The sequence below is a fragment of the Ixodes scapularis genome, unplaced genomic scaffold (genome assembly GCF_016920785.2).
Source record: "Ixodes scapularis isolate PalLabHiFi unplaced genomic scaffold, ASM1692078v2 PGA_scaffold13__105_contigs__length_92229423, whole genome shotgun sequence".
Classification (NCBI taxonomy): Eukaryota; Metazoa; Arthropoda; class Arachnida; order Ixodida; family Ixodidae; genus Ixodes; species Ixodes scapularis.
The window spans coordinates 30774499-30790227 of NW_024609839.1; the positions used below are offsets into that span (position 1 = coordinate 30774499).

The 15729-nt window shown below is 45.4% G+C and overlaps 1 pseudogene; it reads right to left on the reverse strand.

Moving 5' to 3' along the window:
* Positions 1-2218: 2218 nt before the first annotated feature.
* LOC115326870 lies at positions 2219-14984 on the reverse strand (annotated as a pseudogene).
* Positions 14985-15729: the final 745 nt, after the last annotated feature.

Below are 15729 nucleotides of genomic sequence, written 5' to 3' on the forward strand. Positions count from 1 at the left end.
CGCCTCAAGCCGTATTACGAACGATAGAACTTTGAACTCTCGTCAAACCGTGAACTGCGACTCACGATTCTGCTATCCTTTTGTTGTGGCTTTGTGTTTTTTGTTGCACCGGGACGATGCACTTTTTAAAGGGGGGAATATTGCCGCACGCAGGGCTGAGAAAGCAACGCTCGATCACGAACCTCTAGAAAGTTCTCGTTTATTCTTGTTCCAGACGTAACTTCTATCATTTATCCCTGCTTTTGTTGTTGCAGAAAGGGCGTGTTCATTCTCGCCCCGAACGCGCTACGCTCGAACGTTCTCCGCCGAATCTTCGAGATAGTGACTCTCCTTAGATAAGAGGCCGCCCGCGACCTTGACGAGTCAGTTTCGCCCCAGCGCTCGACTCTGCTGTCTCGCCGACTTCGACGCTCGCGACGCTTTGTTATTATTTTATTTCTTCCTGTTTATTTATCGTTAATTCTGGTCACCAACCGTGACAATATACCTTTTGCCAAAATATTGCTGCAAATTGCACACATTTTATTGTGCAGCATTGTGAAAAAGTACCATGGTGGGGAGTGGCCCTATCTAATGGTTCACTATTTCCTTTTGTGAAAGTCTGAAGAGGTTAGTAAAAAAATATTTGCAACTGGGTGACGAGCTAAGTCCCGTCAGTAACCCTTTACTTTGTTGTCTTCACCGTTTTTATTAGGTCTGTATAGCAACTAACCGAATCTTCTACGTTACACAACTTCGAAAAAGTTGGTCAAAGTAGTAAAGACCCTTAAACTTGAAGGTAACGAAGGCAAGGTTTATCTGACATTGAACCAAGTGCTACAGTCGAGCCCGGTGATATCACACCCTAGCATTTCTAATTGTTGTTCATATCAATCAGCCCAAACATCCCCTTGAAAATCACATATAATTGTATAGGAGCATTGTTTTTCTGTATTGAACTCCCATGGCAGGGACACTCGACATAGCGAACGAAGCACGGCTTCCCGTTGCTTCTCCCGCGGTCGGATTGCGCCCCCGCTGCGAACGCATAGCTCGCGTTGCAGGCCTGGCAGACCGCCGAGCCAGCATATGTGCACGGGGGGGGGGGGGGGGGGGGGGGGGGCATATATCACATGAGCGAATGACGTTTTAGCGAACAGAGACATTTATATTTTTTTTTAATTTTTGTGTTTTGTCGCCAATGCTGTGTGCGCGTGGAAACGATCGCAAACACAGTCGCGTGAACACGACAATGTTTGCGATCTTCACCAACTAAGCAAAACTATTTAGCGGCTCCATTTGGTAAGGTCCCGTTTGTCGCGGCTTTCGGTATTAGCAGAGACGCGCGGAAATTTCAACTGGAGCTTAAGTTAACATATTTTTGTATACCAAAATATTGATATCTAGAACTATTTTATGATCCCCTTTGAATTCAATATATCCGGGTTCGACTGTAATCTACAGGTTTACCCCCAGAAATCCAAGTAAACTGGGCGATGCTGCAATGGCAGCAGACTAGGAAATGCTTGGCCTACATGTTGACGGTTCCTGTCAGTTTCGAGATCCTGTGAGAGTACTGGCCCAGACAACTGTCTTAATGGTTGGGAGTTACATAGTGTCAGCATATAAAGCCCTAGGAAGCAACACCTAGCTGCTAGTTCCACAAGCTGGGTGCATCACGAACAGAAAGAGGAGATTATGCATTGTTTATTAAATACCATGAAAACAGAGAAACAGAAGTAATATCTTATCTTTGGTCACACAGAATGTGGGGGAAAAACATCTACATATCTATGCTGACAGTGTCAGTTGGCTGAACAGTTTTATCAAGGTCATAGTATCTTGGGATAGTCTTTCTGGACAGAATATCCCATGGCAATGCAGCAAGCGATTTTGTAGATGTCTACAGGTCTCACTAAACAAAAAAGCACTGCCATCTATCCTACATGAATGAGTCTGCAAGAACATCCACCTTGAAGAGTCTGCCCAACCTTGCTAAAATTAGAATCTCGGGAAGTCAAATAAAATCGGAACTTCATAAAATCGCGACACAACGAGTATGTATGAGGTTACAGTACGCAACACTTCATGAAATCCATAAAAATGTACTATACATAAAAGCTGCCAGTATGTACATGCACCAAACTAAAAAGATTGAAACGCTATTTAAAAAATGATCCATTGGGCATTACCCAGCTGTTTAAAAAAATAGATGAAAAGATTAAAGGGAAGCAGGCCATTAATAATGGGATGAGGCCTGCATTTTCCGATGTGCTGTCCCGATGTCGCACTGGTTCACCTACAAACAGAAGAGGAAGACTAAGAACACATGGAACAATCTTCAACAATGCTTGCAGATTTACTCATTTTTACTTTCCAGTGCCCCAGCTATAATAAATACTGATGCCTACATCTTTTAAGCTGTAGGCATATACTTTAAACACTGGTGCCTAAATTCTTTGAGGTGGAGGAGCTAACTATTGCCCTACACATTTAATAAAATATGCCATGTCATAGCTGTGGACATGAAAGATTAGGAACGAAAGGGGTAAAAGAAATAGAGGGCTACTACACGAAAGGGGTACAAGGACTAGGACACGAAAATTAAATGGATAGATTATTCTTGAAATGAAATGCTCATTGGTTACTTAGTATATACACCAAGCTTTCTGATTTTCAGGGGTTTAGTAACTGCAATAATCAATTTACAAATTTCTACAATTTTCATCTGGCAACCAGGCAACACTGCCCAAGTTAGTCACACCATAGTGCGCACAGACCACTTGATTAAAAACGCTCATCGCTTAAGCTCGCCTCGCCGCGATAAGATACGATTAAAACCCGCTCGCGCACTTCTGCTACCCAAAAGGCACTCTCGCTCTTGCCCACGGCCCTTTGACGCTCCCCAATCCACCCTGCATGATCCTTCGAGATTTTCACGGACGATACCGACCACGGCGAGTTCGTCCGCGACTCGCCGTCGCTGGTCGCCAGCGGGTCATAGTCAAATGAGCAGCTTCCAACATCACTTTCATCGCGGCTGCGGTCAGTGTCGAAGACTTTGACGAAGTGAGCGATGCTGTAGACAATTGTCGCAGACCACAAGCTCAAAACGCGGACAATAAATGAGAGAACAAGCTCGAGACGCCAAGAGAGTTAGGCCTGCGAATGCACGCAAAAGGACGCCGTGCAGTTGGCTGGCGGCGTCACCAGCCCACTAGTCACGGCGGCCTTTTCAAATGGAGCGGATAACTATACTGCTTTATTATTTATGAAACTATTGCACCATTTTCAACACAAATTTAGCAAGATTACTGGAACATGCAATAAGTCTGAGCAGCACCAGTTCTTTTTTTGGCATGTCTTGGCCCCTGACTAGGACTTGTTTTGCCACTTTTTAGCTTGGCACAACCATTGCACCTAAATCTTGAAGGACATGGCCCACAACGCGCCATGCCTTTGCAAAACCCTAGAGCAGTGGTTCTCAACCATTGATGTTTCGCGGACCCCCATGGATCGGCAGAAATGATGGAGGACCCCATTCGTGGTGAGGGGTAGGGAAAGGTATATGTTTATTACGATAATGATTTTATAAATGGATATAACTAAGGACTAGAGTGAAGTAGACTTCTCTCGCTGATATACACACGAGAAAACTTACTCAAAAATTGGAATGTCTCTTCTCAACCCGATAAAAAAAACTTATTGACAGGCTTGACTGATAAGACAGGGTTTCGTGGACCCCTAGAATGCTTCGCAGACCCCAAAGGGTCTGCGGTCCCCCATTTGAGAACCACTGCCCTAGAGGGATGTAACCGTAAAGAAGTATGTACCGTTGTGACAAAACGCAGCGAGCTGATAGTCTCTGCCAGGTTCTTCTCGCGGGGAGAGACGTTGAGCAGCATGAGGGTCTTGCTGTTCCCTCCCAGGCTGTCCATCAGGAGGAAGGTCAACTTGGAGTTGCGGTATGGCACGTGCTCTGCCTGCAGTTGCCAAAGAAGGGGAACGACCATCGCTCAAAACAACGGCCTTACCACCACACTTGCACTCCGGTTCACTTGAAAGAATAATTGACAGCCCGGAGCAACCCGTCACTGGGTGCGAGTTCACGCCCCGGAGTGCACAAGCTTTGCACTTTAGTCACTAAACGGACAGGAGCATCATAGAAGGCTGCTGCTCAACTACACTACGTGCGTCCACGTTTTCTTAAAGCATTAGCTTCTCCCTGGCGCTCCCCCGATGCCACTTCCATTTCGATTTAGTAATAGTTTGTTTCACGGTACAGTAACCAAATGAAAGTAGTCTTTCTTTCCACATTAGCAGAGCGAATACCGAGAAGAGAAAACTGCCAATCCTGGGGAAGAGCTTGGCGGGAGAGGCTCCTGTTAACCTTACGTTGCAACAGACTACCCTATAGCAGTATATTCCTATGTGTGATGTTCGCATCCTAACTGCACTGAGAGCACGAGAAAACCCTTGAGAGAAGCGGACTGAACGTGCCCATTTTCTATTTTCTCAAAGGCGTTCCCTTTCTACAGCCAACTCATATTCAGAAAGAAGGTTGCTTAAAGGAGACAGATTGCAGACCTTCTGGGAGAGTGCCAGGATGACGTTGCCCAGGTTCGAGAGGGAGCGGTTGATGTGCTGGGTCTCCCGGAGCCTGGCGCCCTCCGCCTTGGACTCGTCTAGTCGCTGGCTGCCACATAGGTCCACCAGGTTTAGCAGGCCTGCAAGCACACATACCAGCACTGGAGATTATTGCTGTATGGCAGCAGACATCAGCAGGCCCCAAACTTCAGCAACTGTTTCACATAATCTGTGGCACTTAATGGGAAAGCATTTCATTTGCAGTGAAAGGAAGTGAACTGCACAATGAAAAACAAGTCATCTGGAACTGGTTAGATGGGTGCCACAAACAGGACGGACATGTATAGTTGGCAAAGAGAATAAAAGTCTCTAGAAGCAGCAATGGTTGCAAGATGGAGATTGTATAATAGAAAGGAAACTGTTAAACTCTGTTTAACAGTTTATTTCTAGGGAAGTTTAAACTTTGTTTAACTGCCTTAAAAGAAATTTTGCTCTGCCACGAACGAATTATTTTTTTATTCCAGTAGACAATGAACTTCGTGCAACCTTGTAGAAAACATGTGTTACTGTCTCGTGCGTTAGGCAAACCAGTCAGCTAGCCAGGAGCAAAGCTGCAGCAAAAATACTGAACCGTGTCCACCACTGGGGACTACCCACCTCGGCTGCCCACACCGGTTCGGCGGTTAGTCCCCGTGATGCGGAGCTGGAAAACCGAGTGCGAGCGGGAGGAGTGCTCGTTGCACTGGGTGGCCCTGACAGCCGGATGCTTGCGAGCCCGCCGGAGCAGCTCGTAGATCTACGCAGACATTGCACAAGCTCAATCAAACAATCGGCCATAGCAGAGTTCATACAGTAAATCTCTCGCACCTTTAAACACTATGCTTAACAAGGAATTGACATTATGGAACTACCCGCTTACCTCTCTTGCAAAGCAGTAAGCACAACTTTTGAAGCCTAGGTGAGCTATGCATGACTAAGCCAAACACTTCCAGTCCTCTCCCTGGTTTGTGGAACTGCTTCATGCCAAGAGACTTTGTCTAGCCGCAGCCGCATTGCTAATACATTGTACGAAATACTGTCTGCAGACATGATGAAGAATACATATGTACGAGAAACATGCTTTGAACATGCTTGAGGCCTGTCTGCACGGTAATAATTCTGTCATTGTCTCTGCAGTGATCACAGTGTTTTGCATGGCGTATGAGCAGCGCAACTTTGACTTTAAGCTTCACAGGAAATAACAAAACTAGAGCCTATATCGAAATTAAATTCGCCAAGTTTCCCTCAATACCACCAAGAAATTGAGCAGTCCCGCGTTCATCCAAAGTACAGTCACAGCGACAGGTGAGACGCGTCACGACAAAGTCAGTGGGCATCGGCATCGCGTTCACGCACCGTGCATTGCGTGAACAAAAGCATTCGAAACAGAATAGAAGTGACCATTTTGTTCAGAACACTGGTTTATTTTTTGTTTAGGAGCATGCGCAACCCCATCTCCCGGCACAAGCTCTTGGCACTGAATAGGCCATTTCTTCGCATTTTTCCCAGAGGGCGCGAGCTGTGGACATTGGGTACCGTAACAGCTCTGGGGTTATCCTTGTCGGGTTTTGGTGGAGCCCAGTGCCGACCAGGGCATCGGGCAGAAGGAGCTCCCAAGCAGGGCCGCTTTTGACAACAGGTTTACATTTGTAGAAGACAGAAATACAGAATCTGAAGACGAAAAGTCCCGAAGAAATCCGTTTGTTTTAGCGGGACTTTTTCCTACATTCCCCACAGAGGAATTTCGGGTAGCTAAGTTGACTCCTCCCTCACACACGCCACCAACCCCATGCAGACCAGCTGTCTCAAGGACGTCTCCCCTTGTACCCCGAGGGGTAGGCGCGAAGCCCAGAACACAAGTGCCACTGCCTCCTCTTCCGACGGGAAGGTATTTGGGTGCGGGGCACTTGGCACGAGTAGGTCAGCCTGGGAAGTACGGGTAAAGGTATGTCGACCACCTCCAATGTCTGTTGGTTTCGAGGGAAGCCGCTTGTTTGCCCTTTCGTCTCGTCGCGGACTGTTGTCCATCGGCATCTTGGGGCCCTAAAGGTTTCAATGTCGAAATACCTGGACATCTTCCCACGTCTGCTTGCTTTTTGGAAGGTCGCTCATTAGCCCCTTCGCTCTGCCGGGGACGCTTGTCTATGGGCTTGGACGCTTGAGGGTCTCCAGGACGGCCGCTCATTACAGTACAACATAAACCACAAGTATAAAGTGGGTTGCTAATGCTGTAACGTAGCTCAATGGTAATGCCTCCGCTTTGCACACAGCGAACCTAGGTTCGATTTTTGCATGCGGCGGGCATTCTCTTAAGGATTTGGCAGGATCGACGGACACCCTACTACGAGAACTACTACATTAACTACGACATACTAACAGATGTCATTCCCAATGGCAGGAAGAGTCCATAACAGCTATCGCTGTCAAACACAAATTTCATCGGTGACCTTGGTCAAACAAGGGCCACACTTGCCTGCTCGGAAGAAGTGACAGTCGTTTTGGTGGCGTTGGTCACCATCATCGAGCCGTCCTTCTCCTGCTTGATCTGGCAGACGGTCTGCTTGCTCCGGGGGCGCGTCGACATTGTCGTAGATCTCCAGGTATGACGCCACCCTTGTGAACTAGAAGACACAGGCGAGGAACACTTGTCAGATTTGATGCTCAGAACAGTGCCGCTTATTGCAGACAGTAGGGGTGTAAAGAGTAAACGATTGCTTGGATGTGCTTTGATATTCAGTGGAGAGTTACAGTCACTGCCCTAGGTTTAAGATGCTTAATTATGGCACATGGGCTTTACCACACCCTGGTCGGCGGTTATTGAATCCAAGTGCACTACTTCCCCGTCAAACCTTCTCTTGGGACTCTTGATTGATAGCTACATCACCATGGTCAGACACCAGCTGTTACGAACACCGTGACGTCAACGTAGAGGTTACATGCCACGGAGACGAAAGCCCTGAAGAACCGGCCCTACAAATGCTACGCACGTAGAAGTACTCACCTCCCAGTGATGGGTGTTCTGGGGCTTGTGCGCTGACATGAACACCTGCTGGAGGGCCCTGGGGATCAGCCCCAGCTGCGAGTCGTTTGGGCAGCCCAGGTTCAGGTCTGGCGGACCCTCCATCGTGAAAGTCTTCCCGGATCCGGTCTGGCCGTAGGCGAATATGCACACGTTGTAGCCGTCCAGCGCAGACTGTACGACGTGTGCCACCTCCTCGTAGACCTCCGCTTGGGTCGCAGAGCCCGGGAAGACTCGGTCGAAGGGGAACGCCATCACCTTCTGCTTGGAGAAAGGGAACGCAACTGGTCGGTCACGCAAATATGGTACTCTGCGATTTTATGAAAAAACTGGCTTCGTTTTATCAAAGACGAGCACGGAGGAAAGTTAACAAGGTGCAGGAGCTCAACATTGAGATGTAACTCAGTTGAGAGTTGGAAAAAACCTGTAAAAATTCTAAACGATATAAGGGAGTCTTGTCAGTAGCAGACACTGCCACTATTTCGTGTATTTCCACCACGATCTCAATGCAAGGTTAGGTGAGAACCTTTTTTTATCTAGTTAACACGATGGCATAAAACTATCGCATCTTACAACGTCTAGTGGCAACTTCAAGGCGAAGCAGCTTATTGCAATGTACTGTTAATAAATGCAGTAAGTGGCACAGAAAGAACTAAAGTAATTAAATACTGTCTCGGCATAGTGCGAAATGTGCCCATGCCAGCACAGTTAAGTCTGTTCAAATTTAAAATGCTATTCCTCCTAGAGATTCTCTTTGCAATTTTGATTCTGGCATTTCATAACTTCATTACCAAGCTTTGCCATCTTTATTGGCGTATTACAACCAGTGCAAGCTCCCTCTTCCCCTCAATGTTCACTGGTAGACTGTCCACAATAACAATTATGTATTCCAAAGACTGCACTAGAACACACCAGTGGTGCCCTCACCTCCGTGTCGGGCTTGACCAGCTCCACAGTCTTCTCGTCGGGGAACCAGATGCGGCTTAGGCGTTCGCCCTCCCTCTCCTCCGACGGAAGCATTGGCCGCACTCGGCAGAAGACGTGGATGTTTCCCTGAGGGGAAACACAAGACTCCAATATGATACAATGGTCGGTGTATGCCATAGCGAATGCCAGTGATCTGGCAGTTTGTTTAATGTTTCCAGGATTATTCAATCTTTTTTGATTTGTTTGTTGTATGCGTATATTATCCACCCGTTTTGTACTTTCGCATGAAGTAGCTTTTTTTTTTCTTGTACCTCTCCTGCTGTGCCTATGTAGGGGGTCGAGGGTCTTGTCAAGCTGTATTTCACACCTTTTTCCCTCGAGCTCCACCATCAATGTAGATGGAATTAAACGAATTATTAGACATATTGCTAATTATTAGATTGCGCACAAGGCTATGCTTCTTTCTGCTACAAGAAACAGCCCTGGCATGCAAACAGCGCAACAGGTTAGCAGACCGACACTCACAAGGCAGCAGCACTCCGACGCGCTTCAACAATCAAGTCAAGTCAACTCAAAATGTGTTCTTTTTTTTTTTTTTTGACGGCGTGAATTGCGACGTTTTTGAAACAAAGGTTCTGCAGTTCTCGAGCAACATGCAATAGTGAGCACTCTTCATTACGGGTTACCTGAAAGCATAATCTATGGCGAGGCACGAACGCTTCCTAGCAGAGAACCACCCGCTTAAGGAAGTCACTTCTTCGGTAAACTTTCACTACATCAGCACCTCAAATGACAATACCAGTATAAGCATCACCCAAGAGCCGAAGAATCTCTTTTTGAGAGCCCAAGAACCCCTTTTATGCAGGGTATTGAACCGAACCCGAACCGTGAACCGAAAACCGGAAAAAACCGTTATTTTCGCGCAAACCGGAGTTGACCCGGAACAAAATAAGTTTTTTCGCTCCGGAGCGGAACCGACATGTTTTCCATGCGGTTTTCGGTTCATACACGAAGGCAGGTTGCATGAAAAGTGCGTGGCGAAAAACACAGAACCCTGAAAAGTAAACCAAGAAAAAAAAATATCTTTGCGCAAACCGCAGTTGAGTTGGACCGAAATAAATATGTTTCCGTTTCTGGACAAAAACTAATCAATTATATTTTCGGTGTTTCGTTCATGTGGAAAGTCAAAAAACGAAGAAAAAAATAGGTAGCGGAATGCTCTTTAACGTTCCATTATCAGGTTTTCAGATAACGGGCGTCTTCCTAATTTATAAAGTTCGTCTCAAGAACTCCAACGAAATGAGCGCAGTAAATATGAATTCTACGAGATTTCTGGTCTTATCTATTTCTTTAACAACTGCCCATGTTCGTCCCTACCTTTTCTTGGGTACCGAAAGTGGGACATCGAAAATTTAATACTAGAACAATCCCAATTCGTGCGTCAGCAAAAGTGACCAATTAATGAGCCTGTTTGGTGGCAAAATGGTGAGTTGGGCTAGTTGGTTTTTCATCTCGACCTAAACACAAAAAAAGGACAAAGAGAGGTATAGACAACACACTTAGTGTTGTCTATACCTCTCTTTGCTTTTCTGGCGTTCAGTTTAAGCTTTTTTTTTTGGCCTTCAATTTTGCAGAGTTGTATGCAATTTACTTTAAACGCCTTGATTTCATTGTACAACTGATCGGATAAGAAAGCGATACAAAGGCCGATGGATATTTTAGAACCTGCCCTAGTTGCCATACTGTGGCGCCATCCCATCTGCTTTCAAAATAACTGAGCGGATTTTATAATCTTTCCCGTTTAGCACCGGGAAGGGGGATTTATTCAACAGTTACACGACAGCCTCTGTAGTCAGGTCAAGAGACTTGGAAGCGCAGAGTATCCTACTTCCCTTATGCTCGCAGTGGCTGAGAAACTTCTGAAGAAGTTCAGGGACAAAAGCCAAAAGGACAAGCAACAAAAGAGAGCAAGACCCCACGTGATGCCATACTTACACAGGGTGTCACACAATATAAAAAAGGTGGCGGAAAGGTTCGAGGTACCTCTGGTATTCTCAGCACCACGTAAACTGGCTCAACTATGTCCGAAGATAAAAGAAAAAGGCAAAGATAAGCGGCAATGCTCAGTGAAGCACGTAAACAAATGCGTGGAATGTGCGGTGGGCGTGGTCTAAAAAATTCCATTGGGCTGCGGCAAGGTTTACATAGGCCAGACCGGAAGGTGCTTGAATGAACGGTTGCTTGAACATGCTTTATCACTGCGTTCAACAACAGGAGCCCATTTACACATACATTGCAGAGATTGCAGCTGCATTCCCAACTTTCAAGGCACTACAATCGTTGGGAGAGGTAAAGAAAAGGTGGCAAGGGAAGTACTGGAGGCTTACATGATAAAGAAGGAATGTCCTGATAAGTGTCTCAGTCAGCCCTCACTTTTCCTTCACAAAAAGGAAGTGGACTTTATTGACACGTGTGGTGGCCGAGTCATTGATGACTAGTCACACTTGTAGTATTTGTGGCTTTTGCTGGTTTTATTTTGCTGTTTCTATTTTTCCAATAAAAAATCAGTTGATATTCAGTGCTCGTCCTGTTTGCCTCTCCGTCTTCGTATTCGTCTTTATTGTGCGCTTTCACTACTTTCAAAAAGAAAACAGCAAAGCAGCTTCGGTAGCAGAAACAGCAAAGACCAAAACGTTTTCTCATCAGAAACACAAACATCAAGGCGCTCATCTCTTCTGAGCATTGCTAGTGCCACTAAATAAGCTACGCTTCAGAGTAGCGACATTTGGCCATTTTGTGTCTCAAAATCATGGTTGGCAGTTATCTGAAGCTTCATCTGAAACCGCAGGAAACGCTTTTCCGCCCTCCAGAAATGTTTAAACAGTTCGCCACAGAGCATATCAATATTACGTGACCTTCCTAACACCGGATCTAATGCTGAGGAAGTCGCACTTTTGAATCATGACGATCGGCAGTTGCGTCTGCTCTGCATACGAGCCAAAATGGCGGCGCCCACAAGAATGTCGGGGAACGGAGTGCCGATACTCTAAGCGCAGCTCATTTAGTGGCTCTAAGCATTGCTAGACAAGGAGCCGCGGCTTTCAATGGATGCTAACATGTTACAGCTTTGGGAGGAGAAAAGAGAACGCCATCCAGAACTCTACGCGTTGGCGCAAATAGCCCTGGGAGTGCCTGCGACCCAGGTCCGCGTGCAGCGAGCCTTTTCTGCACTGAAGTTCATTCTATCGTCTCAGAGGTGCCGTCTTTCCCCGGATATGCCTTCTTCGGTCAGCTGCCTGACATTAAACTGCGCTTTCACCCACGTCCCGAGGTTCCCCAGCACTAGCTCATTCGTTCCACACAGTAATGTGAGCCTTTGCTTGTATATGTAACACTTTTATAAAATATGCATAGTTTATATTTTGCTCTCGTCAATTGTTTTTGTAGCATATGAGTACGAACCGGTTCGAACCGGTTCGAACCTTTATTTTTTTACTCCGGAGTTGAACCGGAGCTGAACCGTTCTCCCTGAACCGGAACGAAAACCGGAACGAAGAACATTTCGGTTCCACACCCTGCTTTTATGTATAAGGCCGGTTTCTGCAAACCTTAGACATAAAATAGGGTGTGTTTCATTTTGCATCCATGAATGGCTCAGAATTTTCGATATAGCGCTGAAACTTTACTTGTGGCCAAGGAAAATTTAGAACCTAGCCACCCTGGGCTCCTAAAAACCCAATGTGAGAAATTCTCGCTATAGTGGTTTTACCCTATACAGCTTGCTTGGCTCATCGATGCGCGCCCACTGTTCTTAGGAAGGCACGTCATTGTGGATGCAAAATTTATGGTGATTAATGCAGTGGATTTGTTGTGACAATCAACAACTGCAGAATCGAGCACGAACCAGGAAGCTTCATCTCGGCGGAAAACCCTAACTGCATAGCGCAGGAAGTTATCGAGCCGTAGTGCCACCCACCTTCAACTCTTGCAGCGTGTTGTGCAGGTCACGACGCATCATCTCTGCGTCCTGCAGCTGCTGGTCCTTTTCTGCCTCCCGTTCCTGGCTCTGGCGGAGAGACTCTGCAAGCCGCGAACACTTCTCTTGCTCGGTTTGAAGCAGCAGCTGCAAGCAGATAAATCTCATCAGCACAGAAGCTGCACCACCGCGTCTCTTTAGCACGCACAGAAGGAATAAAACAAATCTATAGCACCTGTGGAGGTAGCGAGCATAGAGAAGCATCAACAAAAGCGTTCCGAAGGAATCATAAGCATCCAATCCTTGATTGCGACAATGTTATGAGGGCCTTGCAAATTAAACCAAGGCTACTTGAAACAGCGTAAACGACAAGTATTGCAAGTGAGTCCGATGGCAATGTTATGTACGTTGCACCTAAAGGTGCATCTTTGGTGTCCCTTTTTCACGAAGAAAAAGTCTTTTGTACAACTTTAATGTGCAGCAAAGTCAAGGCAAAACCGAAGGTCTAGTCACATAACTAACATTAGCCCTAGACAGGGAAAGAGATTCATAGCAAGATTCAGATAACACACACCTTGGGGATGTCCTAGAACAGGGGATTCGAAAAACCTATCCTATTGAGGAAGCTCCCAATGATATGGAGTAACTATACACACAAATAAATGTACTCTCTTACCTTAATATTCTTACAATTACAATTCAGAACCTCGCAAATATTGGTTAATGAAAATAAATCCAGTAAAAAAAACGACAGCTCAGTCATGCTAAATATATTGCCCTTAAAAATGAACAATGGCCTTGGAGCTTTCATCCTTTGTGTTTGATGGAACTGAATGAAAGTGCAGAAGCTTGTTCTGTTTTTCTTGCCAATTGCAAATATCTGGTCAGTTTCTCGGTCAGCAGTACAGTCCTCAAGATAAAACTCTTTTGTTTTCAGAAAGAGAAAAACATTCACTGAACAAAAAATTATGTTCGATGCATGGCTAGATACTACGAAGTATAAAGAATACAATGTTAAAATTACTTTCGAGATTTAATCATTATTAGTAATTTCTAAACACAATGAAGCTCAGTGTTCAGTGTGTGGCAACTAAGTAATAAAACAATAGATGAGTTAAAAAAATGTCTAGGCTTGTAGTAATAAATCTGCTCTAAACATTGTATGCCTCACATATTTAGCAACATATTGCAAAAATATATTTTATTTCTATCCGTCCTAGATGCTGAGATATCCCTCCTGAAAATCTGCAAGGAGCTCAAAATTGTGTTTTGAGAAAATGTCATGTAAGCATAAACTTCAATGCAAATTCAGACTATACATAACGTTAAAAATGTAGCACTAATATTGAACCACAAAAAAAAACTTGCTAAAATTGCAGGAAACTTTAAAATCACCATATACTATCGAGACCGGTTATAACGAAGGCAACGGGAACCGGAAATCACTTCGCTATATCCGCTATTTCGTCATAACTGACTTTGGTTATAACTAAGTGCAAAAGGGAAATCCTGATCGCTTCGCTGTGGCCGCTATTTCGTTATAACCGGTCTCGACAGTACAAAAAATAATTTCAGAAACCTGTCATTAAAGACCCATGTCGCCCCTTAACTAGAATTTGTTAAGCGAAGAAGGGCATTTCGGTGCGTGAGGAATCCCCCTTGTCGAGTGGGCCATTGCAGGAAACCTCCAGGGGCATTTCTCGGCATAAGTACATTTCCGAGGCAGAACGCCTCTGGCACCCTGCAACAAAACCAGCACGCAGAAAACGGAGATCTCAAACCTGCATCGCCGAGTGTTCCGCTCATAGCCCTGCATAGTTCCCGGTAAGTTGAGACACCGTCTGCTGTAGAGACTGCTTCTCTCTCTGGCAGCACCCGAGCTTGGTCATGGTGCTCTCAAGTTCGGCTGTCACCTTCGCCACCTCGTTAGTCTTATGCCTGTTAGGATAAAAAGGACCGACACATTGGACATTGTACAACATAACCATTGTTTTACCCATTCCTTCACAATATGCGTATGAAGGTTACATTATCTATTAATTGCACTGCTCTACCTAGTAATTTTCGAAAATGTCACCCGCTTGCAGGCAGAGAACCAGGATAAGGTGAAAGCTCACACATTAGCTTACAACTTTATTCTTAGCATGCCTCCAGACAACAAAATGCATTGTGTAGAGTATCTGAGAAGATGAGTATTTCTGTATTGTAAAGTTTGCTTGGACTTCATTACTCTCAATAAAAACGGCGACAAATCGCTTCGGTTTGACTAAATGAAACTAACTTTGCCGATATCGTGGCAGCATAAAAACAAATATGACAGGAACTGAGTCTTCCCAAGTGCACTTTCGAATTCTTACCTGAGCTCTTCCTTCAGAGAGTCATTCTTGAGTGTCAGCCTCTTGACATGCTCTAGCTGCACTTGCAGCTCCGTGTTGTCCTTTATGAGCACCTCCACCTGAAGTCAGAAGGAAGACAATACTTGCAAAACAGCACACAGAAAATTGATGTAGAAGTCTCGTTTTAATGGGCAAACAAATACATACAAACAAGGTGTACAAGAGCAAGTACTGAAAGATGAGCCCTTTAAGCTTCCGGAAAAGACTCATCCATCGGGTCAATAAAAAAAGGCGTTGCCCAAGTTGAGTAATAATGGCTAAAGGTTAGGATGTCCAGTGAAAATGCCCCCATTACGCATTCTAGATTTAGGCAAGTTAGGAGCTTTAGCCTTTACGGGAACAAAGCTAAAAGAAAATCGCTCCCAATGAGAAATACTAAGAGTTGACAGCAAAAGAATGCATCACTAAACGTCATGCAACGAATTAAGCGTTGTCATACTAGGCGAATATTACTTTAACAACGAGCCTGCATTATCCTGTTGGTATGATTCCCGATTTGAAGGGATCAATTACTAAAGAACAGAACAGGGGTTCTCAAACTGGGTTTTGGGGAACAACAGGGTTCCACAAGCTGGTCTCATGGGTTTTGCGAACACCCAAATTGCAACCCCCTTCCCCCCATGCCGCAGGCTGCGCGGCAGGACCATGCAAAGCACCTTCACCAAGGGGTGGATGCAATAATTTTCTGAGGGGGGTCAGGTGTTGGTCAGCGTACCATTTGTTTAGGAAACCCCTCCCCCTCTCTCTCGTTTCACGCCCTAAATTCCTAAATTTTACACATGCAGAATTCAAGAGGGGGGTCAGGA